Here is a 27,717-nt window from a genome sequence, read left to right as displayed (position 1 = left end):
TGTTAATGTTAGCCATTCTGACAGGTGTAAGATGGTATCTCATTGTGGTTTTGATTTGTATTTCCCTAAAAGGTACTTTCTTTAAATTTTATTTATTGAAATAAAATTGTTGTTGCCTGAGTTGTTAATGTTAGCCTTTCTGGCAGGTGTAAGGTTGTAACTCATGGTGGTTTTGATTTGTATTTCCCTGATGATGAGTGATGTTGAACATTTTTTCATGTGTCGGTTGGCCATCTGGATGTCTTCCTTGGGGAAGTGTTTATTCATGTGTTTTGCCCATTTTTTCACTGGATTAGTTGTTTTTTGGGTGTTGAGTTTGATCAGTTCTTTATAGATTTTGGATACTAGCCCTTTATCTGATATGTCATTTGCAAATAGCTTCTCTCATTCTGTGACAGTTTTCTTTTGGTTTATATCATTCTTATTTGGAGACTGGTTAATACTTATGGGTGTTTTATTGTAGAAGATTGTTCTACAAAAGATCTATCTGATTCTTAAGTCTTACCTTGACTTAGAGGGCCTTCAGTCTTTAGCTTGACATTCAAGGCCCTCTGCAGCCTTATTACTGTTCTTCTCAAAAACCCTCAGTGACTCTCTGTTGCCTGTTGGACTGAGTATATACTTTTCACTGTGCTTCCAATTTACCTCTCTAGGTTCATCTCTTCTTTTTCCTTTGGACACCCCTTCAGATCAGCTACATTAGATCGCTTCAATTTCCCTGGTAAACTCTCATGCTTTCCTACTTTGGCCTTTGCTCATGTAATTATTTCCATTTGGAATGGCCTTCCCTTCCCTTCCCTTCCCTCTCTACGTACAGAAATACTATTCTTGTTTTTAAGACCAATGTGAAATGGCCCTCCTTCATGAATTTCTTCCTGATTCCTCCAAAGAAATCACTTTATCCTACCTTTGAACTTCCAGGCAATTTGTCGATGGCAGTTGCTTTGTATTATTTTGTTACATAGTTAAATGAACATTGTTGTTGCCAGCATTTTATGTGTCTAATATACCCACTCCTGGAAAATAAATAGGATGACCATATATCCAGATGTTCCCAAGGCAGCTCCAGATTTCCTGGGACAGCCCCAATATATGCTCTGTCCTAGCACCCTGTCTGGTTAGCATCCTCTTTCACTCTGAAAAGTATCTTCATTTGAACAGTAAATTAAGCAGGCCTCCTTGGAATAAATAACTGGAGGATTGGGGCTGCATCATATTCATGTTTGAATCGTGGTCATTTATCAGGAGGGGAGGTATAAGGGCAAAGAAGAAGGCAGACTGTCTTGTGCAGGGGCCGCTGTGCTGAGGCCATCAGGAAATGCTCAAGAGGTTACCTTGATTCCTCCAGGGCTAGTCCTCCTCCAGGCACTGCCCAGAAGCTCTTACTTTTCCGTCAGAAAGCTGCATTCCCTGAGGGCTTAGTAAATAATCGCTCCCAACAAGAAGGGCTGTGGGTGTTGCTTCCCCCTCAGGTCAGTGCAGCGAGCGCTTATAAGAATATTTGGCATTGTGGGGGATATTTAGTGCACATGTGAAAGGGCCTTTATTTCCTTACCTATTACTTATTTATTTTTCATTCGTTTTTATTTTTAAAACCAACTGACAGAAAAGTTGACAGAATAGTACATAGTCACAATCTCATTTTGCTGCACGCGCTTTCCCGTTCTTGCTTGTTCCATGTATACACGCATTGGATCAAGTTTGTGTTTAAGCAAGTTTTTTCTATAAATGTGCACATTCTCTTCTGACTCACTTGAATACAGGTTGAGAATACCATGCTACTTCACCCCCAAATACTTCTCAAGTGAATGGGGACATTATTCCACATAACCGCAATATCATGATTATACCCAAGACAATTAACAGTAATCCCTAAACCACCTAATACACAGTCCCTGCTGTGTTCTTAAATAGGTTTTGGAGCCATTCTCTCTTCCACCTCTTTTAATCATGCATAGGCTTTCTGCCTGCGTGTTTGTATGTGTGTGCCCGTGTGTATGCACAAGCAACACATACCGTTAACACGCAGTGTTTGAAATTCCGCTCCTCTCCCCCTCAGAGAATTTTGCTTTGACCTACTAAGTTTCTTCTTCCTCCTTGATTCTCTAAAGATAGTTCCACCTTTGCCAGATTTGCTCCCTGCTTTGTATAATTGAGGGACGAACAATCTGAGATGAGTTAATGGGTTGGAGTAAAGGAGAGGTGGGAGGAGAGGTGGGGGCTTTGGAAGTTGGTCCTGAGGCTTTAGAAAGGCCAAACTTCCTCCCCAGAGCCCACCCAACCCAGTAGCTTGAAGACGTGGGGACTCGGGGAGGAGTGAAAGGAGCTTTTTGCAAAGCCAGTGAAGCTGGCAATCCCATGAATTGGTCTAAAAACTTTTATTGTGTGCTAGGCACTGTGCTAGCCTCTGGGGGTAAATTTTGGATCTGAACTGTCTCTACCTCATAGAGGTCAGTGTCCATGGAGGGTGATGGGTTTGGAATTAATAACCACGATAATGAACACGTAACCGTTGCTTGTGATTAAGTGCAATAAGGGAAAAGAAGAGTAGGCTGCCTAGTGTGCAGCAGAAGAACCAGATTTTCTTTTGAGAGGTCAGGGAAAGTCTCTCAGAGGAAATCACACTGACCTTGAGAGCCAAAGAATGAGTTCATGTTAGGCAAGTGGAGAGTAGTTAGGAAAGGGCCTCAACATGTACCAATGGCTGCCTGAAAGAGCGAGGCAGACCCTACAGAGGGCTGGGACACCCGGATCTGAGCAGTGGAGAAGGAGGGCAGTGTCAGGTGAAGAGAGAGGGAGGGGATGGACTGCATAGGCCCAGGGAGGAGTTTTCATCTCCCAAGAAGCAGAATTATTAGATGGACCCTTTTGGAGGTGGGATGGGGAGGAGATGGTTGGCTAGGACACAGAGACCTGGATATCACAATCAGTGGAAAACTAAGCAGTTGTGACCAGGTTGGAGCACATGGTGTGGGGGGGGACACTATGCTGAAGTTCAGATTCTTTCTGTAAGTAACCCATTGAAGAGTGGGTAGGGACAGGGAAATGACATGTCAAATGTCATTTATCTTTGAAAAAGATAAATGTCGAGGATGGATGAATTAATTGATGACATGAAAGGCTAAGAGACTTTGAAGTTGTCCAGTAGATAGAGGGTGAAGGCTTGACTTGGGGAGTGACAGTAGGGACGAGGATAGGAGACCGAGACGCTCAGCAGGTGCAATCTATAGAACTTGGTTATCAACGAGAGGAGTATTAAATGATGTCCAGTATCCTGGCTTGTGTGATGAGTGGAAAGGGATAGCAAGAAGGGGACCAGCTTGGGCAATAGATGATGAGTTATATTTATCCCTGATAAGTGCTAAGTGCTTGTGGGAGATCCAGCCTGATGTCACCTAAGTAACTGATTAGCTAGTGTTTTCTGACATTGATGAAATTCTCTCTGGATATTTTTGGTATGTTAACATGGTTTTTATTGAGAGAGTTGGAAGCATGCAAACTACTTATAAAGGAGTGCTTGCATTTTACAACTGACAGATTGCTTTATTCTGAATGGCCCATGACAGACTTATTTTTTGTACTTAAGAGACATTTGACTTTGTCACAGTTTTGAAAATATGTTATCTTTGGTTTGTTTCGATGGTGGGTTTTCAAAAACAGTTAAATATTACAAGGAGGCTTGCTGCGTTTTGTTTTGTTTTGTTTTGTTTCCCCATTCAGTTTCCCATTAAATATACAAGTCTAACATCTGGCACTCTTCTTTTTAAGGACTCTGGAAAAAGAGCTGCAAGGATTAGACTTAGCACTTGACAAATCATCCAACTGTAATATTTTCATCTAGAGTTGAGTCTGAAGCTGACTGAAATGGCCATGTCAGGAACGGCACTGTGTAATGTTACAGAGGAGAGGAGCCACTTAGGAGAGTTCCTAATATGGTCGGGGCATTCTCGAGATGCATGGAATAACCCATTTGTATGGTATCATCCACGCTGGGAATGCAGCTAGAACGTGTCAAGTGACAGGCTCCACAGAGCATTTCTTTTCTGTTATTTGTCAGACTACAGCCCGTTGGCTGATAATGGCGTTTCCTCTTACGTTGCTTCATTTTTCAATAGCAAATCCTTGGACTCTGAACTGGAAAGTCTCTTTTCCAGCTTGAAAGTCATATATTCTTAGAGTTGGAAAGGACCTCAGTAATTCTCTTAATCCAGACCCCTGGTATTTTTGCAGATGAGGAAAATGAGACACAGAGAGGTGAGGCAATTTGGCCACAGTCAATCAGATAATTATTGAACCCTCCAGCCCACCTAGACTCCCCCCTTCAAATAGCCAGAATGGCAGCCTCCCTCCTGCTTTTAGTTTATTTGCCAGAAGTCAGTCTTTTTTCACATCATGAAGCCACTTGGAAATAACCTAACTCCTTTGAAAGAAGAAAAGATGTGTTTTTCTCAGAACACGTATTGCTGTTTTTTTCCAAATGGGTTTTCATTCTAACTCAGCGTGACTCTCCTCTATTCTGAGAGAGCTTTCACGCCACTGTGTGACATCTCTCTAATGGCTGTCTCCGCCCAGCTGGACATCTGTAGAACAGTTTCAGCAAAACCCCATGCCCTTTGGAGCATGGCATTGCCTCGAAATTCCGGAAAGGACAGATGCTAGAAACTGGACAGCACCTTTGCCTGAGTCCTTAAAACAGGTGATACCAGGAACTTCTCTAGAAGCAACCACTGATCAAAATGAGACTTTTGAAAGGATCCTTGATTTCTGAAGTTAGAAATCTCACACTTGTGTCCTAGGACCGAACACCCCTGTGACTCCCGAGGCCTGTAGCCTTCGCCGCTGCCGGAGGGTGGGCGTGCGGTGGGCAAGGTGGTACCTGGAGCCTGGCCCAGCCAGGGAAAGCAGGGGGAGATTTGAAAATGAGTTGTGAGTGAGAAGAGGGAAATAACCCATGGGGTACTTAACCATTTACTGTCTCAGCTTGTGGGGAAAGGCTGTGGGAGCCCCATGCTCAGGAACCACAATGTCTGCTCGGTCCTTTCTCTCTACACTTTCTCCCCGCAAAATAATCTTCTGGTCTGGGTGTGGGGTTCGGGGGCTGGAGCAGGTGGTAAACATTGCTCTGTGCTCTGAGACTAAGTGCTGGGCTTTAGAAAGCCAAAAGCCTTTTCTCTGCTCCTGCTGGAACATCTCGTCTGTGAGGTCGTGGATGCTACAGGATCCTCCTTCCGGAAAAGGGGAGGGTCTCAGGGGCTAAGACGAGGAGGAGGAACATCAATTACTAGCTCCAAACGGAATCCCACTACATTTGTAAGAGCTCAGTTAAAGGAAAACAGGGACTGCTTAGTGTGATGTTCTTAATATGAGCTGTTTCCAGGAGCAGCAAATGAGTGCTGTTGTCTGGGCTAAGCACACAGAGGGATGGAAAAATGCATCCTGGTGGATTATCCTCAAATCTTTGAAGTAAACAGAATTTTTTTTCTTGCTGTTATAAAGCTTAATTCTGTACCAGAATGGTCACAGAATATTAGAATTCTATGGGAACTCAGAGATGACGTGTGCTGGGTGTTTATTCTCCGCCATCACCAAATTCTCTGTCATCTCCTTCTCAACATTGTTTTCAGCCTTGGGACGCTCATCTCCAGGGATCACATCAATGGGCTTATCTGCCCTCTGGCTTCTCTTCGGATTTGGTCAATAGGAGGTACCTACTTTATCCCTTGGCAGTTTCCTTAACCCTGTCCATGCCTTGTAAATAATCCCCTTCATTAAAACGCCCATTCGAGTGTGTAATCTCTTTCCTCCTGGAACCCTGACTATGACCATTTTACAGGTGAGGAAACTGGGGCACAGAGAGGCCCACTGGCTTATTTGGTGGTGTCTCTTTTTTCCTCCTTTTCTCTGCCATTGATGAGCATTCACAAATTGAGACCCCAAGACCCTGGAATACTGGACTGGGGATGAGGAAACCCCTGGCACTATAGTCTGCTCTGCTCTAATGTGATGGCACGTTTCTAAGAATTTTCCTTTAACTTAAAAGTGGTGTCCTTAAAAATGATATTTTACATGGTATATACATACCATGGAGTAGTACTCAGCCTTAAAAAAGAAGGAAATCCTGTCATTTGCAGCAACATGGATGAACCCTGAGGACATTATGTGAAGTGAAATAAACCAGTCTTGCGTGATTCTACTTAATCAGAAGTGTCTAAAGCAGTCACATTCGTACAGCAGAAGCTAGAGTGATCGTTGCCAGAGGCTGGGGGAGGTGGAAAAGGGAAGTTGCTGTTCGATGGATGTAAGTTTCAATCACGCAAGGTGGACAGCTTCTAGAGATCTGCCGTACAACATGGTACCTATAGTTAACGGCACTGTATTATACAGCTAAAACTTTAAGCGGGCAGATCTCTTTTTTATTTTTGTTTAAAATTTTTTTTTCAATGTTTATTTATTTTTGGGACAGAGAGAGACAGAGCATGAACGGGGGAGGGGCAGAGAGAGAGGGAGACACAGAATCGGAAACAGGCTCCAGGCTCTGAGCCATCAACCCAGAGCCCGACGCGGGGCTCGAACTCACGGACCGCGAGATCGTGACCTGGCTGAAGTCGGACGCCCAACCGACTGCGCCACCCAGGCGCCCCCAGATCTCTTTTTTAAAAATCATACACACAGAATAAGAAGGGGGGAAAAGGTATTTTAATAGGTAAAAAGTTAGAGGTTAAAAGTAGTTAGGGAGAGGACACACCTCAGGGAGGACTCTGTCCATGAGGGCACGGCTGGGCTGGTGGAAAGTCAGGAATTGCCTTCTTCCTCCAGGGTGGAGGCAACTGTGCCAGGACCTGGCTGGTGGAGTGGGGCCAAATTTGCCCCCTGCCTTCCCAGGCCAGTGCCTTGAGCACTCATTTCATACTTCAGTGTGTGAGAAGTCAAAATTTCTGATCATGCTTGTGTGTGTGTGTGTGTGTGTGTGTGTGTGTGTGTGTGTGTGTGTGTGTGTGAGAGAGAGAGAGAGAGAGAGAGAGAGAGAGAGAGAGAGAATTTGCATTCTTCCTTTTATTGACTTTTATTCCTTTTATTTATTTGCATTCTTGCTTTATTGACTTTCCTAAGTTCTCTGAAGAGTTTTTTTTTTAACCTCTCATGTTTCATTGCTTCTGAGTCGAGTTTTATTTTTCTCACATTTTGAGACTCTGACACTGGAATGTGTCTACAACCAAATGCATCTTTTGTTGCAATTGGTCCGGTGGTAAAAGTGCTGTAGTTGCATTGCCTGGGCATGTGTGAACTTGGTAGTTCTGGTAGCAGGAGAAGACAACGGAAACCCCTCGTTGTTTCAGTCAGCGATCCATTTGATGACCATCTGAGAAAGGAATGTAAGTCCTAGGTGTTGACTGAAATCTCCTGGCATCTATTAGTAAGATCTTCTTGCCAACACCAACACTTGTGGAAAAGCATCCGAAGCTCAGAAGAAGATCCCAGATACAATACTTGAACACTTTTAAAACATGCTGCATTGCTGGGGCGCCTGGGTGGCTCAGTTGGTTAAGCGTCCGACTCTTTGATTTCTGCTTAGGGTCATAATCTCATGGTTCGTGAGTTCGAGCCCCACGTGGGTTTCCGTGCTGACAGGGCGGGGCCTCCTTGGGATTCTCTCTCTCTCTCTGCCCTTTTCCCATGTGCATGTGCATGCACTCTCTTTCTCAAAATAAATAAACTTAAAAAAAAGGAAATGCTGCATTACTAAAGGCTTTGGTGGCATAGAGGGCAATATTGTGTGGGAAAACACACTCATTGGATATTATGTCAACTGTCATTTGAAGAGTGGCTTCCGACTGAATGCCTAAACCAAAGTAAATTTGCATACCTAACCAATTTATTCCACTTACATTTTCATACTCTCCTTTTTGATGGGTATAATAAAACTCAGGTCTTACATAAGTCTAATAGAGATCTCTTTCAATAAGTATAAAATAAAAGTTCTAAATGTTAGTATTGTGTCACAATTTAATTTGCAGCCAATTTTTTTCTTACTGTTCTTTAAAACAGCATTGTCTGTACAATCAGTGAACCTTAACAATTGATGGTATGTGGTAGTGAACGAGGAAGTCTGTTAAATTAGCAGCATGAATCAAAAGATGAGTTAGAAAGCTCAGGAATGAGGAGGGAGTTTAGTAATTCTTTTACTCTATACATATTTATTGAGTTTTTACTGTGAGACCAGTGCTAGGCAAGGCATAAGGATATAGCTGTAAACAAAATAACTGTGATCCCTGGGCTCACAGAGAAGACGAGATATACTGAGTAAGTAGTTGCATGCATGATGTTAGAGAAAAGTGCAGGCTTCTTTGGGAGAGTAAATAGAGGGAACTTAAGATAGTCAAGGGGAGCGGATGGCCTGGCTGAAGAAGTGACACTTGAGTGGAGAATGGAAGGACCAGTAGGAGTTAGTCATGTGGAGGTGAGTGGGGAAGGGGGAGGGAGTGGGGAAGGGAGTAGGAAAGGGGGAGCCGTGTGTATAAAAGCAGGGAGGTGGCAACGAAGGAGACGCTGAAGGAAGTCCAGTGTAGCTAGAGCACAGACATTGGTAACAGAGATGAGAAACAAAGCTAGAGAAGTAGGTGGGCAGCAGATGATGAAGGGCCTTTAGAAGACATGGCATGGAGGTTGGCCTTTATCCCAAGAGTAAGAGGAAGTTGTGGAAGGGGTTCCAGGAGAGGTATAGCGTGCCATGCTCAAATTTTAGAATTGTCATTCTGGCTGCTGGGCAGAAATGGAGTGCTGTAGGTCAAGGGCAGATGAAAAGAGTATGATAATAGTCATCCTCACTTGACTGGGGGAAGGAAGCCGGGATGGGCAGAAGTCCAAATGGCGCAGGGGAATCCCGGAGCGAGTGGTATTTCCCATCGTCGGTTGCATTCCTCAGATATTACATCCTTAGTTCCTGGTAACCTAAGACAATAACCTTATTTGTTTTTGACAGAGTGACTTCTTCTGACTTGAGCCTACGGTGTGCTTTGAGAAATCTGCCACCAGGTAAATATAGAATATAGAATATAGAGTAAGATTTTTCAGATTTATAAGCCATACTTTTCTCCCAAGACTCCCTAAGACCTAAATCCAACATCTTATTTGAGCCTTGCCAGAGCCTTCTGAGTCAGGTGCTGCTTTATTTTCATCTTGCACATGAGGAAATTAAGGCACAGGGAGGTAAGGCAACTGTATCAACATGCACAAAGCTGTTTATCACAGCATAAATTATAATAGCCAAATAAAGAGGAAAGAATCTAAACATGCAACAGTAGTTAAGTTGTGTCAAATCCATTATGGGACATAATTTGATGGTGTTACTTTAATAATATTCTTTATCAGATTAAGAAGTTTCTCTCCTATTCCTAGTTTGTTCAAAGTGAATTTGACCTGCATGTTGAATTTTATTAAATGCTTTTCTAATCTAAAGCATTTAATAAAATTCAACATGCAGGTGAAATTCACTTTGAAATTCAAACATGCATTTGAGGTGATCAAATGATTTTTATCCCTTGATAAAAATCTTGTTCATGGTAATTGACTTTAATTAATTTTAGGATGTTAAGCTAGCTTGCATTGCTAAGATAAAACCAAACTTGATCATGGTGCATTATCCTTTCTATACTCAGCGAGATGTAGTTTGCTAAATTTTAGTCCCATGATTGGCCAAAATTTTCCTGTCTGGTATTTTCCTCTTCAGGAATGGTTTTCAAAATATTAGAATTACTGGTTCCTTGAAGGTGTGATGAAACTTAATGATGAACCAGTTTGGGCATGTTGTTTTCTTTGTGGGAGGAATTTTTACCCTGTGTTTTAACTTCTGATTTATCTAGGTTTTCTATTTCTTCCTGAGTCAGTTTTGGTAAGTTTTGTTTGTGGCTCTATAGATACATTTCTGTTGGCTTTGTATGCAGGAGGGGAATTTCTGGGTCTTGGGGTAGGTGTATGTTCCACTTCAGCAAATACTAGCAAAGAGTTTTCCAAAATGGTTGCATTAATTTAAAAATTTAACTGCCAATCAGGAGTGTGTGATAGTTCTGATTTTCTATATTTTTGCCAGTACAAGGTATTTTCTGTTTTTGTTGGATTGTTTTTTTAATTTAAGCTCTGCTGGTAGGTGTATAATATCAAGTTGTAGTTTTAACTTGCATTTCCCTGTCGACTAATGAAGTTGGGTACATCTTCATATATTAATTGACCATTTGTATATCTTGTTTATGAAAATCCTTTTCAAATCTTAAAAAAATTGAGGTGCTTATTCAAGTCTTTTGGAAATAAAATTGGGTTGTCTTAGTGAATTGTCTTTCTTATTGAATTGTAGACATTTTTAATAAGTGTTCTGGATTTAAGCCTTTGCCAGGTTATATATATTGTAAATATCTCCTCTTTTTCCTGTGGTTTATCTTCCAGTTTTTAATGAACAGAAATTCCTTTAAAATGATATATATTATTCATTTTTTTTCTTTTGTGGTTGGCACTCCTGTTCTATTTAAGAAATTTTGGCATTATTCCAAGATCAGAAAGATGTTTTCTGTTTTCTTCTGAAAGCTGTATGATTTTATTTTTACATTTTGATCTATAATACATCTGAAATTGATTGTATTGTGTATGATGTGAAGTAAAGGGTCAAGATTAATTTTTTCTATGTGGATACACCCTTGACCAAGCACATTCCTTTTGCTGTAGTACTATTTTTTTTTAAGTTGAGAAGCTTTTTTTTTTTAAATGAATATTTATTTATGATATAGTTGTCAAGTAAGCTGTCTGTAGTACTATCTATCTATTTATTTATTTTGGTTAGGCTTACTGAGGTGTAAGTAATACACAGTAAAATTCACTCTCTTGAAATTTATGGTTTAATAAATTTCAACAACTGTATACAATCATGTAACCATGACCACGGTCACAATGCAGAGTATATCCAACATCTGAAAGAGTGTTCCTTTGGACTCTCCTTACCTGCAGCCCTTGACAACCGCTGATCTGATTTCTGTCCCAGGGTTTTTCTTTTCTCATAATATGTAAATCAAGTTGTCCAATATGTAAACTTTCATTTCAGGCTTCTTTCATTTAGCATAAAGTCTTTGAGATTCCTGCCTGCTTTTCCCGTATCAGTAGTTTGTTCTTTTTTATTACTGAGTAGAATTCCATCGTGCGGATGTACCACAATGTGTTTATCCATTCACCAGTTGATGAACACTTGGGTTATCGATAGTTTTTGGCTATATTAGCAAAGCCATTGTAGTCACTGATTAATGGGTCTTTGTACAGATTTATATTTTCATTTTTCTTGGGTAAATTACTACAAGTAGGATTATTGGATCACGTGGTAAGTATAGCAACTGTATGCTTAACGTTATTAAAGAAAAATCCCTCTAGCTGTTTCAAAAGTGACTGTGCCATTTTGCATTCCAGTCAGCAATATAGGAAGGTTTTAGTTACTCCACAGCCCATCAGCACTTAGTATCAGTCTTTGTAATTTTAGCAATTTGAGTTCGTATATAGTGGTACCTTCTTGTAGCTTTAATTCTCCCTTCCCTAGTGATTCCTAATGTTGAACACCTTTTCAAGTGTTTCTTTGGCGTCTGTATATCTTTGGTGAAATGTCTGTTCAAATCATTCCCCCATTTTTAAACTCCCGTTACCTATCTTTCTATTATTGATCTATAATCGAATATATTGGGGATACAAGCTTTTTATCAAACATGTGCTTTCGAAGATCAGAAGTTTTTAATTTTCATGAAGTTCAACTTAATCAAAATTTTTTCTCTTATGGGTGTCAGGACTCTAAAACCAAGAATACACATATGTTCTTGTTTTTTTTTTTTTCTAGAAATTACATAGTTTTAAGCTTTACATTTAGTTATATGACACATTTTGAGGTAATTTTCATATCTGGTGTGAGGTAAAAGTCAAGGTTTACTTTTTTATATGGACATCTACATTTCCAGCACTATGTGTTAAAAAAGCTATCATTTTTCTTTTTTAATTACCTTAGCACTTTTTTTTCTCTCCTCCTCCTCTGGTACTCTAATTACATGCATATCAGACTATTTGATATTGTTCTACACTTCTTGGATACTTAAAAAAAAATTCTCCTTTCTCTTTGGATGATTTCTTTTGACCAGTCTTTGAGTTTACGGATCCTTTTTTTTTTTTTTTTAATTTTTTTTTCAACGTTTATTTATTTTTGGGACAGAGAGAGACAGAGCATGAACGGGGGAGGGGCAGAGAGAGAGGGAGACACAGAATCGGAAACAGGCTCCAGGCTCCGAGCCGTCAGCCCAGAGCCCGACGCGGGGCTCGAACTCACGGACCGCGAGATCGTGACCTGGCTGAAGTCGGACGCTTAACCGACTGCGCCACCCAGGCGCCCCGGATCCTTTTCTTTAAATGTATCCTATCTCCTCATCAGCCTATCAAAGGAAACCTTTACTTCTGATATACATTTTTATTTCTAGAATTTGTTTCCTACAGTTTCCATGATTTTTTCCATCTTTTCCTGCATTTTATTCTTCTTTTAATGAGCACCTTTTACATATTAATCAGAGCTATTTTAAAATCTCAGTCTGAGTGTTCCAATATGTGAGTCATAGCTGTCTAGTTCTGTAAGTTGCTTTATCCTGACAGTGGGTTGTTTTTCCTTAGTTTTTTAAAATACGTCATAATTTTGGTTTCATGTTGGACACTTTTTCTTTTGTAAGGTCATCGATGTGAGGGTTCGAGTAATCTTGTTAGCAGATGACAGGAACCGTTGTTGATACGGAGTTTGGGGGGGTTTGGGCTCCTGGTGGCTGTAGTTACCTTCAGCCCGCCAGACTCCAGCGTTGTCCAGTGGTGGACCGTAGTCACCTTATGCTTAGTTGGCCTGGCGTGCCACAGGGTTTTCCCACTGTCTAAACCCCGTCCTTAGCCTTCGGCAGACGTGCCACACCTGTTCCGCCGAGGGGATCTCTCTCCATGTTGGTGCTCATTTTGCTCGGTGCTCGGTGTAATGTGGCGGCTTTGGTGGTGAGGTCGTCAGCTTTCCTGGTCCAGCCTCAGTCTTGGGTGGGCCTTGTGGGTCCACACCTTGGGACCTGGGCTTTGTCCTGGTTCCTTGCTCCTCTTCACAGCAGCCGATCTCTGCCTTGTGTCTGTGGGTGTCTTGGTGGGAGAGAGCATCCTGCCCCTCGCTGAGTGGCAGCAGATTTCTTCTTTGTGTCAGCACTGGATTCTGGGCCTGAGTCTGTTGTCCGTCCATCAGGGGTAGATAGCTTTTGCTTCTGCCCTTCTCAAGAATCCATGGATCTTTTTGCTTGGATCTTGGGAGTGGGAAGGTTTTCTGCTCCCCTCCCAGTGGTTGAAAGCTCTTGCTTACTGTGGAACAAAGTTGTGGGAAGAGGATGGGTTTCTTGCCTGTGCCCAAATAAAGAATCACTCTTCAGTCTCAGACCCTCCCCTCAATCCTTCTCGTGAGTACCCACTGGAAGCCGATGGGAAAAGAAGCTTGAGAGAGGCTCCCAGGGATTCCATGCTAGCACATACTTGCCCTTTAGGATTCATTAACATTTCAGCTGTTTTTTTCTTCCCTGCTTTTATGATGGCTCTTTCCTCCTAGAGCACTCTGTCAAAGGTGACAGTTTGTGTGTCCCATCTCTCCTTGGAGGTCCATGTCATTCTCTAAATTAGTCCACCTGGTTGCCTTGTAATCTTAGCTGTCTGACCGGCTCGATACAAGTTGTGATTTTGTGGAATTATGCAGCTTTTTCTCATTGTTAGGAAGTGAAATTTTCTGTGGCGTTCTTGTCTTCAGTGGATGCAGAACTGTGTTGCATTTTTTTTTTCAACGTTTATTTATTTTTGGGACAGAGAGAGACAGAGCATGAACGGGGGAGGGGCAGAGAGAGAGGGAGACACAGAATCGGAAACAGACTCCAGGCTCTGAGCCATCAGCCCAGAGCCTGATGCGGGGCTCGAACTCACGGACCACAAGATCGTGACCTGGCTGAAGTCGGACGCTCAACCGACTGCGCCACCCAGGCGCCCCTATGTTGCAGCTTTTTAAAGCCACTGTCAATAAAGGAAAATTTGGGTTGTAAATAAAAATGCCAGCTAGAAATGGACGAAGGCTGAAATAAAGGAAGGCAGTAAAACCACAATTCAAAACTTAATGGGAGCACCGAGAGGATTTAAATTTTCTTCTTCTCTTGGTTGGCTCTACTTGGCCTTCTTTTTTCTTTCTCAGGAAATAACTGCGTATAGGGATGGGAATCACACAATAGAATAGCTTGATTCTGTGGGCCGAGGTGAGGGAAGGAGCAAGATCGCCTTTCCCTTCTCTAGTTGCCTTCATGAGAAAAGAGGAGAAAGGGAAGCAAGTTAAAAGAAGACAAGAAAGGGACAGGCATTCTGGAGGTTTGCAGCTTCTCAGAAAAGGGGTAGAGTGCAGTATCTTGAAGAATGCCAGATGTCCATGGTGCCAAGCAGTGCAGTATCATAATTCCAGACGATTCCAGACAAATCTTGATTCCCCAGCCATCTGAGGAACAGTCACATTGACTTGCAGCTTGGATATGTTTAACCCTCTACATCCTTGCTACTGCACGGGTGGCCCGGGGACCAGCAGCGTCAGCATCACCTGAGCGCTTGTTAGCAGAATGCGGGTCCCATTCAGACCTGATGAATCAGAACCTGCATTTTAACAAGATAGCAAGATCCGGAGGGATTCTTACGCACTCGGATCTTTGAGAAGTGGTGTTTTACATAATCACTGTTTCTTTTCCTTTTTAGCCAACTGTGCTTTTAATAATGAGATTAAAATCCTTCAAAGTCAAAATATTGTGAAGGTAATCCAGTTTAGGAATAAATCGGGACATAGTGCCCAGAATTAAGGCATTTAAATGCATTGTCTAGTTAAATTATTGGATTTCATTGAACAATAATGATTGATATGCATACTTAATGCCTTTATTTTCAAATTCTTTTTTGAGCTTTGGTCCCTAGCGCTCAAAACCCTTGACTCTCTGGTAGCAGGGATTTTCTGTTGCTTCCTCTTCTAAAGAAAGGTATTTCTTAGACCTACGAAGCCTGCCTCATGGGGGCAGTTTGGCCTTCCTCTCCACCTTGGTTTCAGTTCCTACATGAAGCTACTATTGAGGCTTCAAAGCCAAGGTCTAGCCAAGGACCCATCCCTCTGTGGAGACCCGTGCCAAGCCCTCAGCTTTTGAATCTTCCCAACTTTGAGTACCTTGTGATGCAGTGATGAGAATGTGCTGCCAGAATTCTAGTTTTCTTCATTTTCCCCGTCTTTCGATAAAAGTTAATTTTACATTCATCCCAATTCTCAAGTTGTCCTCTTTCCTTTGATACCATAAAAAAGCCAGCCACAATTACTGGATTATCATAGTGCCTGCCTTCCTTTCGTCTTTCCTTTTGCTTTCGTACCCAGGTATTTGCAGGCCTACCTTTCCTTCCCCTTAGTGAGAGACATGAAGTCAAAGAGTCCTGGCAATATTATTAAATTGTTTTCACATATCTTTTTCACCTTGGGACCATCATGTATGTGTTTGTTCTCAGCAAGTAGATAGAGAAGCCCTCCAGAAAAGCCCAAGGTCATGCCTCCCAGCTGAGTCAACCCAGACAAAGAGTTATCTCAGTTGCCTGAGGCCAGTGAATTTTGCTTTAATGTCAGTGGTCACCCTTAGCTGCAAGGGAGTCTGGGAAATGTATCTTTGAGTTGGACATGTTGCTGCTGCAAAAGAAATCAAGGCTGGGTTTGCTATGGGCGAAGAACTAAATGCAGACTTCAGACAGGGAGCAAGACATCAGTTTTATTCCCAGTGATGCTGGATTGAGAATGAGCTTAAATTATGGCCAGGGTCAGCTATAGTCAGGTCTCCTATTATTCTGTTGCTAAAATACACTTTCATGGGAAAGTGTGAGGCCAGAAGTAGAAGGGAGGGTGCCCAGACCTCCAAGTCCCTTTCCTTACTTGGCCCCAGGAACTTGAGCAACTTGAGAAGGGATGCAACAAAGGGTAGATATTACTTTCCAGTAGTTTTAAGAAGACAAACAGTTTTATGTGCCCAGGCAGAGGTGGGGGGGAGGAGACAGTGGCGCTCCTCCTAATAATTGTATATACATATATGTCTGTCACATACACACACACACACACACACAGTCTTTTAAAAATTTTTTTCTTAATGTTTATTTATTTTTGAGAGAGAGAGAGAGAGAGCACACGTGCGTGCAGGGGAGGGGCAGGGAGAGAGGGAGACACAGAATGTGAAGCAGGCTTCAGGCTCTGAACAGAGCCTGACGCGGGTCTGGAACTCATGAACTGTGAGATCATGACCTGAACTGAAGTCGGATGGTTAACCGACCGAGCCACCCAGGCGCCCCTCCCACCTCCCCACCCCCCCACCCCCGCCCCCCCCCCCCCCCCCGGCAATCTTATTATGTATTATTACATAGTGTGACACAGTTGTGTTATATTTGCTTCTTTATATACTTTTCTCAACTCCTCCTGTTAATGACCTTGTAGTATAGACAGAAATCGGCTATGGGAGTTGAGAAGGGAGAGAGCTCACGTGCCCTGGAGTTGTGAATTCCTCACAAGGGAGATGCAGACAGGCTGCTTATACATTGTCAAGAGTGGGTAGCATCGTTCCAGGTAGAGAAGGGTCATTCGTGGCGAATGCAGCATGGGCTGTAGCCAGCAGACTTCCAGCTACTTTGGAAGGTCACTGTAGGATTCTTCATAGGGCCTCCCTCCATTGCCACACAGCAACCCACCAACCAACAAGCTGCTGCCGCTCCTCTCACCCGTCGGTGTGCAGCAGGTTCTGGACCCTCTCCGCGGCCTTGTCATCCTGGACTCTTGCTGTCATGCTGATTTGGAAAGCCACAGCTACAAGCCCTGCTCCCTGCACAAGGCTCAGCTCAAGCTTGTGAGCTGACAGCTAATTGTCGCTGCTGATTGCTTTGCTGACAGTGCTTTGTGGCTATTTCGGTTTTTCTCGAGCATTCCTTAATTAGAGGAAATGACATCTTGGGCTGTCCAATCAGCCTCTTGTTAGATATTATTACATTTGTAGGAGAATCAGGCAACATTTGGGTTTGTTCCTGCCAAGCTGGAATGAGGGTCGTGGCCTGTGTTGCAGTTGGCTTGGCAAAGCAGTGACTCCCACTCGGCTCTGAGACAGGTTCACCACTGGTGTGAGGGAAGAACATTTTACATTTGCAGTGTGGACTCAGAGTACTCAAGACTCTGTGGGACCCCCTGTTCAGGCTCAGCAATGTCACGCTGAAACTTTATGCCTCATAGTGGCTGTTGGCCTGATAGGATGCTGACTCTCTCCTCTCTGCGATGAATTATTTCAGGATTCCTTTGATATTTACCTTTCTGGCTAACATGGGAAGATGCTTTCATTTTCCCCTGGAGGTATACAGATAAGACCCAAGGATGGCTGCTATTTGGTGAAGTTTTAGAGGTGCTTTGCCATGTAGTATAGTAAATGAGATCTTACTACATTGCTTTAATTAACAGGAAGAAAAAGCTTACGTTAGAAACTATTCTGAATTATAAAATATGTTTGAAGAGCTTTACAACTCTTCACAGAATAACTGAGATCCACAGAATAACTTTTACCAGCTGTTTTTTAAGTATCAGTGCCTTCTAAAGCTACTTTACTGAATGTTTTATTTTGGAATAGCTGTGTTTATTTTCACATAAACCATGTGTGAAAGTTAAAAAAAATCAGTTTATCTGTCTAATGAGTATGGACCTTTTCTTGTCCTCAGTCTTTCTGGTTTTGGTATTAACTCCTTTGCAACAAGGATAATTAAGCCTGCTAGGATACCCTTAGGCTTAACGAAACAGCACAAGACACAGTTCCTATCCTCGAAGAATTTATGTTTTAATTGGGGGATTAACATTTTCCGGCGGCCCTTTCTGCATGGCTTCTTCAAAGCATTTATGTGATTATGTGTTTTTTCTCCAGCAGTGTTAAGTGTTGGAGCAGAGAACACAGAATACAGGTTGGATCCAGGGTTAAAAAGAGAAGACACGTATACCGAGGGTTCTATGAAGAGACCACGAGCATCTCAGATTGTGGGCAGAAGGGAAGGAGACCAAGGGGTGTGTGGGGTGGGGATCGGTGGGGAGGATCCTGGAGACAGAGGAAGTGATTAATGGATAGGGTGGGTGGGCGGATGCCAAGACGAAGGACTCCATGAGGTCAACGAAGAAATGGAGAGTGTTACGGGGCAAGAGAGATAGAACAAAATGCTACCTATTTCCTGCAAGTCTGTCTTATCTCTTCAGTCAAAGGGTAAAAAGGGGCCAGGCCTGGCATTTCTTTTGTGTCTCTTTTAGCTCTTGGTTCACTGTGATGCTCTAGCATGTACTTCCTAAATATTTCCTGAAAAAATTCAGCTCACTCACGGGCTTTGTGAAGCTCATTTGGGTCAGTGACCAACTTTCTTTCACACATAAGGAAAATGATTGAGGTGCTCATTTGTTCCTGTCTATGGTGAGCCCCAAAGTGATTCCTGGTATAATCTGACACTGGTGTGAACATGCACACATATGCTACGGTGAAAGAAAGTCTCTGTCATCTGACATTGGCTCATTACTGTTGGGTGAAGGGAAAATGTTATCTCTAGGGAGACAGTCTAGGTACTGTGGGACTTCACAGAGTCCCACATGCCAGATGTGATTTTGCCTTACTGGGAAAGCCAAAAAATGCCGTTTCTTTTTATAGGCCAATAGTTTTCCTTTTCATAATTTTTCAGGCTAATTGCATTTGAAGCCCAGAGAACAACGTAAACTTCTTTCTGACCCTCTTACTGTTCCCCTGCTCAACATCCAGCTTTTTCTTGGGTCTATACTTAGCTGAAGTGCTCTTCATGAAAGAGTTTCACAACTGAAGTTACAGTAAAAACTGGAGAATAAAATTTTAATTTGGAATAAAAGCTAAAACTTTACAATATAATTCCTATACATTCTTGTATATTTCAAAAAGTTTTTTTGAGTTTATTTATTTATTTTGAGAGAGAGAGAGCACAGCAGGGGAGGGTCAGAGAGAAGGAGAGACAGAATCCCAAGCAGCCTCTGCTCCAAGCAAGCCCCTTGCGGGGCTTGAACTCACAAACCTTGAGATCGTGACCTCAGCTGAGATCAAGAGTTGGAGGCTTAACCGACTGAGCCACCCACGTACCCCAACATTCTTGAATATTTTATAGTTAACTTACTGCTCACTGGGCACCACACCCACTGTGAGTTCTTTTCAATGGTGTCTTATATTCACTTGGTTACCTGAGTGCTGGTTCAGTGCTAGGGCTCAGTAGAGGCTCCCAGCTGTATGTGCACCTGGAGTGAATGTGTCGTATGTCCAGTTCAAACATACCAGCAGCGTCGCCAATGGATATTTTCTTAGGTAGCATTTTAAGGTTTCTTAACCTGCACCCCAGACACCACAGACTTGATCAGAATCATGCGGTTACCATGGTATCCGGAGAGCCCTTAGAAGCTCATCGACTTTTCCAGGCAGAGAAAAAGATGGTAAACTGCTCCAATAGAACATTTTCTACCTTAGAAGCTGAGAATAGACACTATATTTATCTGCAACAGCAAATCTGATTTTTGAAACTTCTCTCAAGCATAATCTTTGATAAGATATCTGCTGAAAACTGCTTGCAGGTTTATGTGCTAGCACTGACTTTAACAGATTTTCTTTTATCGCTGATCTGGAAGCTTCTTTTTGAATAAAATAGAAATGTGAATGGCTCTTGCTAAGAAATCCCTTTCAATTTTAGAGAAGAGTCTAGGTAACTGAGCCCTCCTATTCAGGGAGAGGGAAATAAAAATGGGTCTACCGTGAATAAAATGGCAGGCCTGCTTTCCTCATAGGAGACTTCTCCCCTCTGATACGGTTCTTTGATGTTAATCTCATTCTCACTAATTGCTAACTCCGCAGCAACAGAGTTTAGATCTTTGAAAGGATTGCTTTTTATAAAATCGTATTTTCTGAAATTTTTGCTTAATGGAAAAAGCCACTGAACCACTGTCTTTTTGCCTTAGAGTTAGTGGACAGGGACTGTTTAAATCATTAATTTCTATTGCTTGACGTTTTTAGAACACTTTGCAATGTTCAGAGAATGTTTATATCCTTTGTTATTTGAGGTGGGTAACAACCCCTACAAAGCAGAGAGAATTTTTTTTTCTTCCCATTTTTTGTTTGTTTTGTTTTGTTTTAATTTTTTTAAAATGTTTATTTATTTTTGAGACAGAGAAGAGACAGAGCATGAACGGGGGAGGGTCAGAGAGAGGGAGACACAGAATCCGAAACAGGCTCCAGGCTCTGAGCTGTCAGCACAGTGCCCGACGCGGGGCTTGAACTCACGGACCGTGAGATCATGACCTGAGCCGAAGACGGCCGCCCAACCGACTGAGCCACCCAGGCGCCCCAAGTTTTGTTTTGTTTTGAGTGAAGGGATTGAGAGAAAGATTATACCTCCTTTAAAATCAGTTCTTATGAGGAGATAGACCTGGAACCAGAGTCTACTCTTCTTATCTTCATGCAGTTTCCAGTTGCTCTGTCATGATGGGCAAAGCGTGAGGATGGCAGGAAGAACCTTGAGCCTATTTGGCACCTACCTGTTTAATCATATGTCTCCCTGATTTGACTTTACGCTCCCTGAAGGTAGGAATTATTTTATCATTGTTAGATTTCCAGTGCCTAGAATAGTCCTGGCACATAGTAATTGCCCAGCTAACATTTTTGTTAATAAACAAGTAATAACAATGCCATCATTTTCACCTCTACCTTCCCTTCCTTACACAATTCCAGTGGCACAGAAAATGTTGACTATAAGAATTACAGGCGATCTAAAATAAATAGTGATGTGGATGTAGTGGGGAAGTGCAGGTGGTCAATCCAGCAAAGTGATGGGTGAAGAATACTGAACTGAGCTATAGAAAAACACAGAAGATGCTGAAAATATGGGTCCTGCCTTCAGGAACTTAAAGCAAGTTTGGAGAAACCCATCCTGGACCAGATGGAGAAAACCACTCGCAGTCTGGTTGGTTGGCCCCGCCCCCTTGGAAACTCGGTTGGGGGAAATAAAAAGGACACACGTTGCAAAAAACCTTGATCTCAGAGGGAGGAGGAAGTGGAAGAACTCCACTGTCACTTTCTTTGTTTGGTTCTATAATTACCTGTACCTTTTCAAGGGTTTTTATGCAAGAAACTAAATACAGAGACTGGTCGAGGGATGAATCATTCTAATTAACTGGGAATAGAAGGCGAACTTTGACAAAGCTTCAATTGGCTCTTTTCTTTAAATAGTCGAGTAATTATGCTGTAATTTGGCATCGGTAAACAAGTCTTTCCATCCTTATCTCAACCGGAACTAACAGTTTCCAAATCCCAACGGGGTGAGGCTCTTTTAAGATTTGGTCTTCAAACCACCTGCTTCAGTCCTTCTGCTGAAATTCTGATTCAGGGGTCTGATACAGGGTCTGGGAGTCTGCTTTTTTTTTTTTTCTTTTTAATAAACGTGTTATTTTGGAATAATTTTACATTCATAGAAAAGTTACAAAGATAGTACAGAAATTTTCTGTATTTCCTTCATCTGTCTTCCCTTAGTGTTAACCTTCTTACATAGAACCAGAATATAGTTGTCGAAATTAACAAATTACTATCAGTGCGATAATGCTAAGCTACAGACTTTATTCCAATTTCACCAGGTTTTGCACTAATGTCCTTTTTCCTGTTCAGTCTAGGAGGACCTCCCCTTGCCTGAGGGAACCTGGTGGTTTTCATTTCAAGTCATACTCCTATCAGTTAGGAATCCAGCAGGAAACAAAAGGCACACTCGGAAGGAGTCTGAGGAGAATTGAGCAGAAGTACTATCTACAGACACAGAGTGAAAGGAACATATAAGGGATTGTAAGGCAACCAGGAACTCTTAGTAATGAAAAGTTTTTACTTTCTTTGGGACACGGGCAAGAGGAGCAGGGGCCACCCAGGCGGAGCAGTGGTCAGGGATGTGTAGTTGGAGAGCCAGTCACTTCTGGAACCGTGAACTCCAACGTGCAGAGGACGTGGAGGAAGCCTGACCTGGGTCTTAATCACCTCTACTCTGGTCTTCTGCTGGTGCCTCCCATTGGCAGAACTCTACAAGGAGCCCGAGGGCAGGGGACAGGTGACTTAGTTCCTGGGCCCAGAGGAGGGAGGATGGGTGGAGAATGGTCTGGAGAATAGATTTAGAGAGAGCTTGAGGTGGGAAGAACCAGCACTCTGTAAAGTAAAATGCAGGAGAATCTGATTAGTTCATTGTGCCTGAGTTAACACATGTGCTCTGCTTATTAATTCATAGCTACTATGTCATTAGGGACCAATAGCTTAATAAAAAAAAAAAGAGGATCCAATAAAAACATTACATTTAGCCTTGGAAACTGTACAGTTTAGCAGCATGTTGCAAATTCAGCAAATAACCTTTTGGTGGGTTGATGATATAAAGAGAACGGTAGCCTCCAGCTAAATAAATAAATATCCAGACTGAAGAAAAAGAAGTACCATCTGAAATATAGTCTTAGAAGTGATAATGAATTTTAAGTGTCAAATACCATCTTGTACAATTTGGATAAAACAGTGCTTTGAGAAATTTTTTTTTTTTCTATTTTGTTACTTGGCCCTAGTTTTTGAAAGGCATTATCATCACCCTTTCTACAGTATAGTGAATTCACTCTTCGACTGAATTCTGGGCACCCAAGAAAAAGATTCAGACAATGTTGTTGTTGTTTTTTCCTAATTGCAAAAGAATAGGAGTGGACACAAATCTCATCTTTTTCAAGCATCCATATGACATGACTTATGGAGAATCTCTAGTCTTTAGAACTGGCTTTCCTAGAATTTATCCAATGGGAGAATATTGATAGTGGGGATAAAAGAGTTATATTTTCCCCCCTCATTTCAAAAAAAGGACTAGAAGTTAGAAAGGAAGAATATTAGCTGTGTTTTGCCATTTTTGACATTACGTTTGACATTAAATATCTTGTTTGCCCAAACAGAAAGGGTGATGGAGGTTTGTTTTGCTCATGCATGTTTTTCATAGATATTGGTCTCCTTTTATGTTTGCTTACCATCCTCAGCCAGGACACAAGCACTTCTATATTTATTTTGCACAGTGGTTGCATGGGGATCTTGGCAGGAAACAGAATTTAACTCAGAGGGTTTGAATGAAGAGGGTTTAATGACGGGGCTGTTGCAGACCTGTGGGCAATGTGATGGGAACAAACAAGGGGTGGTTCAGCACCCAAGAACTAAGAACCAAGAACAGCAACCAAGAACAGCAAAGGGGAAGCCATTTCCCAGGCTGAAAGGATGGGAGGAACAGATTGTGGAGTCCAGGGAAGGTTGTAATCATGGAGGGAGGGCTCCTTGATGGAAGGCGTAGCTGTGAAGGGACAGAACTCTTGTGCGACACTGCAGTAAAACAGGGAGAGAGTAGGGAAAACAGCACACTGCTCTCCTCCCACCTTCCCATTTTTGGCTGGTGCCCCCCCATTAGTCAAACCCAACAGGAAGCCAGAGGGCCAGGCAGTATGGATGATCATCTTCGGGGTGGGAGAGGTGGAGTACGGTTGGGGATGTTGTAGAGAAGGGGTTGGGAATTACCAGCAAAACGGTCTGTTGCTGTTGAGCCCCCAAAATGATTACTTGTGACATTGGGTTTGGAGAATATGCAAAGCGGATGCACTAAATTAATGAGCAAATTAATTTTCTATAGAGCTGGTCTTAGTACTTTAAAAACTTACTATTCCCCTAGGCTGTTCTGAAGTTTTAGTGCATAAAGACCCTGTTTTCTCAAGTTTTCTTAGCCTCACTGTGTAGTGAGGAATATGTTGACGTCATGAGAAACATGATGATCTTTCTTCTGAGTATCATCAGAAGGTCAGTAGTAGCCTAACCCTATGGCACAGTGCTGGTGTCATTCATTTGACTTCATTTCGTCATGTAGACGTTTCATCATCTCACATCATCACAAGAAGAAGGGGGAGTACAGTACAGTAAGATATTTTGAGAGAGACCACATTCACATAACTTTTATTGCAGTGTATTATTATAATTGTTCTATTTTATTATTAGTTATAATTGTTAATCTGTTACTGTGCCTACTTTATAAATTAAATTCATCATAGATATGTCTGTATAGGAAGAAACATGGTAAATGTATGGTTTAATACGATCTGTGGTTTCAGGCATCCACTTAGGGTCTTGGAACATAGTCCCAACAGATAAGGGGGGACTACTATGGGTTCCTACTGTTTTAATGGGCTGTTTCTTTTGGAGCTAAGTGTAATTACTAAATAATCATTTGCAGTTGTTCATTGGTTATTTGTGCATGGATTATTTAATGGAAATAGACCTAGATACCCAATGGTAGAAAAGCTCATTTTTGGGAAAAAATGTTCACTCTAGCCCATACCCCCACTTGGAGATTATTTGAAAATAAAAACAAAGTAACAAAACCATCTTAAAGGCTTCTGGCAACTTTAACCAAACCTGGTCCCGGGATGATTTAAGAATTTTTTTTAGGAGGCTCAGAGAAATAGAGCTGAAAATAGACTGGGTGCAGCAATTTCAGTAAAGGGACCTGAAAATGTGTTTTCTTTAGCTGAGGGTTTTAAGTGAGTGACAAATCAGCAGTGCCCAGAAAATTGTATTATTGGGAAAAGAAATTCATATTTGATTTTCCTTTTCCTTGTGGACTATCTCTCTTTAATACTTTATATCAAATCTTTAAAATGTAATGCAGTGACAGCTTATCAGTCTCCTATTTTCTGTGGTATTTTTGTTCTATTTAACCCCCCTTTTTCTTTCTGGTGATGGATTATTGGGCAGGGCTACCTGCATCTAAAAGGTTCCAGGAAAAAATAAAATCGTGCTCTTGGAAAATATTATTTACTTATATATGTTAATTAGTTTACAGTATCATTCTCAACTGTGTTTCCTTTTTCCTTAGCTTGGAAGAATGTCTCGCCTGGCTTTGTCTTTGGCCACAGTGGCTGATGCCTTTATATCATGAAAATGTTAAGTAAAAAGGTTTAAAAAAAAAAAAAGGTCTTAAGTTATTCATTCTAGTGGTGGATTGGCTTAAAGCTCAAGAGTCTTTCTTTTTTTTTTTAAGTTTATTTATTTATTTAGAGAGAGAAACAGAGAAGAGACAGACACACACACACACACACACACACACACACACACAGAGAGAGAGAGAGAGAGAGAGAGACACCAGGGGAGGGACAGAGAGAGGGAGAGAGAGAATCCCAAGCAGACTCCATGCGATCTCATGGACCATGAGATCATGACTGAGCAAAATCAGGAGTTGGACACTTAACCAACTGAGCCACCCAGGCACCTCTAAATAAAGTTCAAGGGTCTTTTGTAGCTTAAATGAATTTGATTGCAATTTTGAACAAAGCTAAAGAAAAAAATCTGTCAATCATGCCTTATGAAGGGAATGTCATCACTTTGAGTAGCTAGAATCAATAAGCTGCTGATAGTTACTCTAAGTGGATACAAAGACCCAATTTGCCCTTATTGATCTGACCTGTGCAAGGTGTTAGAGCAGGTAGGTGGTGGTTAGTGCAAGGCCACACTACTTGCTTTAACCTAAGAACCTGAACCCAGGGTAACGGGCATTAGTGCTGATGTAAATATCACTTCTAGCCTTGCAGCTATTTCGGTCTGTGTCAGGATCTTTTCCCATGATCCTGTGGTGGTAAACACTGATGCGTCTTTAACTCTGGTGCCTTCCATGCTCCCTCAAAATCAGTTAGTCACCATGGTGCTAGCTTTGCAAGAGAGATTCATTTCCTTTCCACTGTTATCTCAATAGGCAAGGACCTTCCTAATGGCCTGGTTATTGAGATAACCTCTTGCAAGGCCGCCAGCTCCTAGTATTAACGTGCTCCTAGAAAGGAAGCTTCCTAGACCATCATATTTAGCAAGATCTGCCTCTGCTCAGAAACTCTCTGCCAGTTATCACCTACAGAGTAAAATCCTTGTCAGTAACCAATGCATAAATTTCTGTGAGCAGCTGCTGTGGGCAAGCTCTCTGTCTGGTGCTGTGGGAGCACAGACCCTGTCCACTTGCCTGTTCACCTTGTGTCTTCAGTTAGTTTATCATTTCCTATCAAGCAGGAATTATGTTTGATGTGTATTAAGTGCATAGCAGCGAGACTGGCTTCTCATCAGCGTTCCTGATTACATATTTTTAGTTGAGGATGGTTCTTTAAGATATGCAGCTTAGAGGGGTGCCTGGGTGGCGCAGTCGGTTAAGCGTCCGACTTCAGCCAGGTCACGATCTCGTGGTCTGTGAGTTTGAGCCCCGCGTCAGGCTCTGGGCTGATGGCTCAGAGCCTGGAGCCTGTTTCCGATTCTGTGTCTTCCTCTCTCTCTGCCCCTCCCCCGTTCATGCTCTGTCTCTCTCTGCCCCAAAAATAAATAAATGTTGAAAAAAAAATTAAAAAAAAAAGATATGCAGCTTAGAAAATTATGTACATAGGCCCCTCAAGACTGTTGGATGTGGCGCATAATATTTTTGAAACTGTTTAGAATTATCTTCTGAACTCTTAAGCTATGAAAGCAGGAGTCTCATTACTCCATTCTTTTGTTGAAGACACAATTTACTGAATGCCTGCTTAGTACCAGGTTCTGTGCCAAGCCCTTGGCATGTGAGATGTGTTAGAATCCACCAAAGACGACCAGGGACACACCGTAGTCAGACAAACTTAGGTTTATTGGCCTGCGGCAGCAAGGGAGAACACACACCATGGAGGGTTGTGGGGCATTTCAACAGAGTGGAGATGGAAATTAGGGAGGAACATCTAAAGAGTTTGTAAAGCTGGGGTTAGTCATGGATGGTCTTGGCTAGAGATTGGTCAGAATTTATAAACTCTGAAGTTGCTGGAACAGTCAGTGGACCATTAAAAAATCTTTGTCTGTAGGACATAAGACTGGCATTATTCTTAGACTAGTCTGTTTGTGGCCTTGTTTAGAACACCGTGGGTCTGAAAGAGTGAGTGTTAAAGAGGCTGAACTTAGTTTGTCTTGCATGTCATGGTTTGGTACAGTTTTTCTATTTTTGTGAGTCACAGTACAATTTTGTAAGTTGTGGTTTCTGTTTCAATTTTCAACCCCTCCTCCCCCCCCCCCCCCCCCACCGCCCATCGCCAGCAGAACTGGTTTTCTCTTTTTCAGAAGAATAATGACAAAGTTCTTGTCCTCAACATGTTCTCTGTCTAGGTTGTTACAATTTTATATGTTCCATAGTAGAGATATAAATAAGGTATTATGGAGTTCAAAAGAAATAACTTCAAGAAAAAAACTCATTTTGTTGAAATCCTAACATACATAAGCTCCACATATGTTATATACTAGGCAAGTTACGTACATTATTTTATTTAATCCTGGGCAATCATATGAAATTTGTGCCACTTTTTCTTATCCCCATTCTAAAGTCAAGAAGTTGAGGGGTGGAACAGGTTAAATAGCCCACTTAAGGCCACCAAGCCAAGAAATGACAGATCTAGGATTTTATTAAACAAACATTTGCTAGATACTCTTCGAGGTGCTTTGTATAATCTCCAAAATAGCCCTTTGAAGTCGCTACTGCTCTTCATCCTATTTCACGAACGAG

The 27,717-nt window shown here is 42.0% G+C and overlaps 1 protein-coding gene across 3 annotated transcripts in view; it reads left to right on the top strand.

Annotated features, from left to right (window-relative positions):
• The window catches only part of NCALD (neurocalcin delta), a 404,877-nt gene that overhangs the window by 118,662 nt on the left and 258,498 nt on the right, over positions 1–27,717 (top strand). For 2 of the 3 annotated variants that reach the window (XM_047842836.1, XM_047842837.1), the window contains exon 2: positions 8,981–9,033. The gene's annotated coding sequence lies outside the window, so the exon portion shown is untranslated. Of the gene's footprint in view, positions 1–8,980; positions 9,034–27,717 lie in introns of those variants that run through there. The other variant, XM_047842838.1, reaches the window with a different exon arrangement.

Source organism: Prionailurus viverrinus, chromosome F2 (assembly GCF_022837055.1).
Source record: "Prionailurus viverrinus isolate Anna chromosome F2, UM_Priviv_1.0, whole genome shotgun sequence".
NCBI lineage: Eukaryota > Metazoa > Chordata > Mammalia > Carnivora > Felidae > Prionailurus > Prionailurus viverrinus.
Note: the sequence above shows the minus strand (reverse complement) of the source record. Positions and strands in the feature narration are given on the sequence as shown.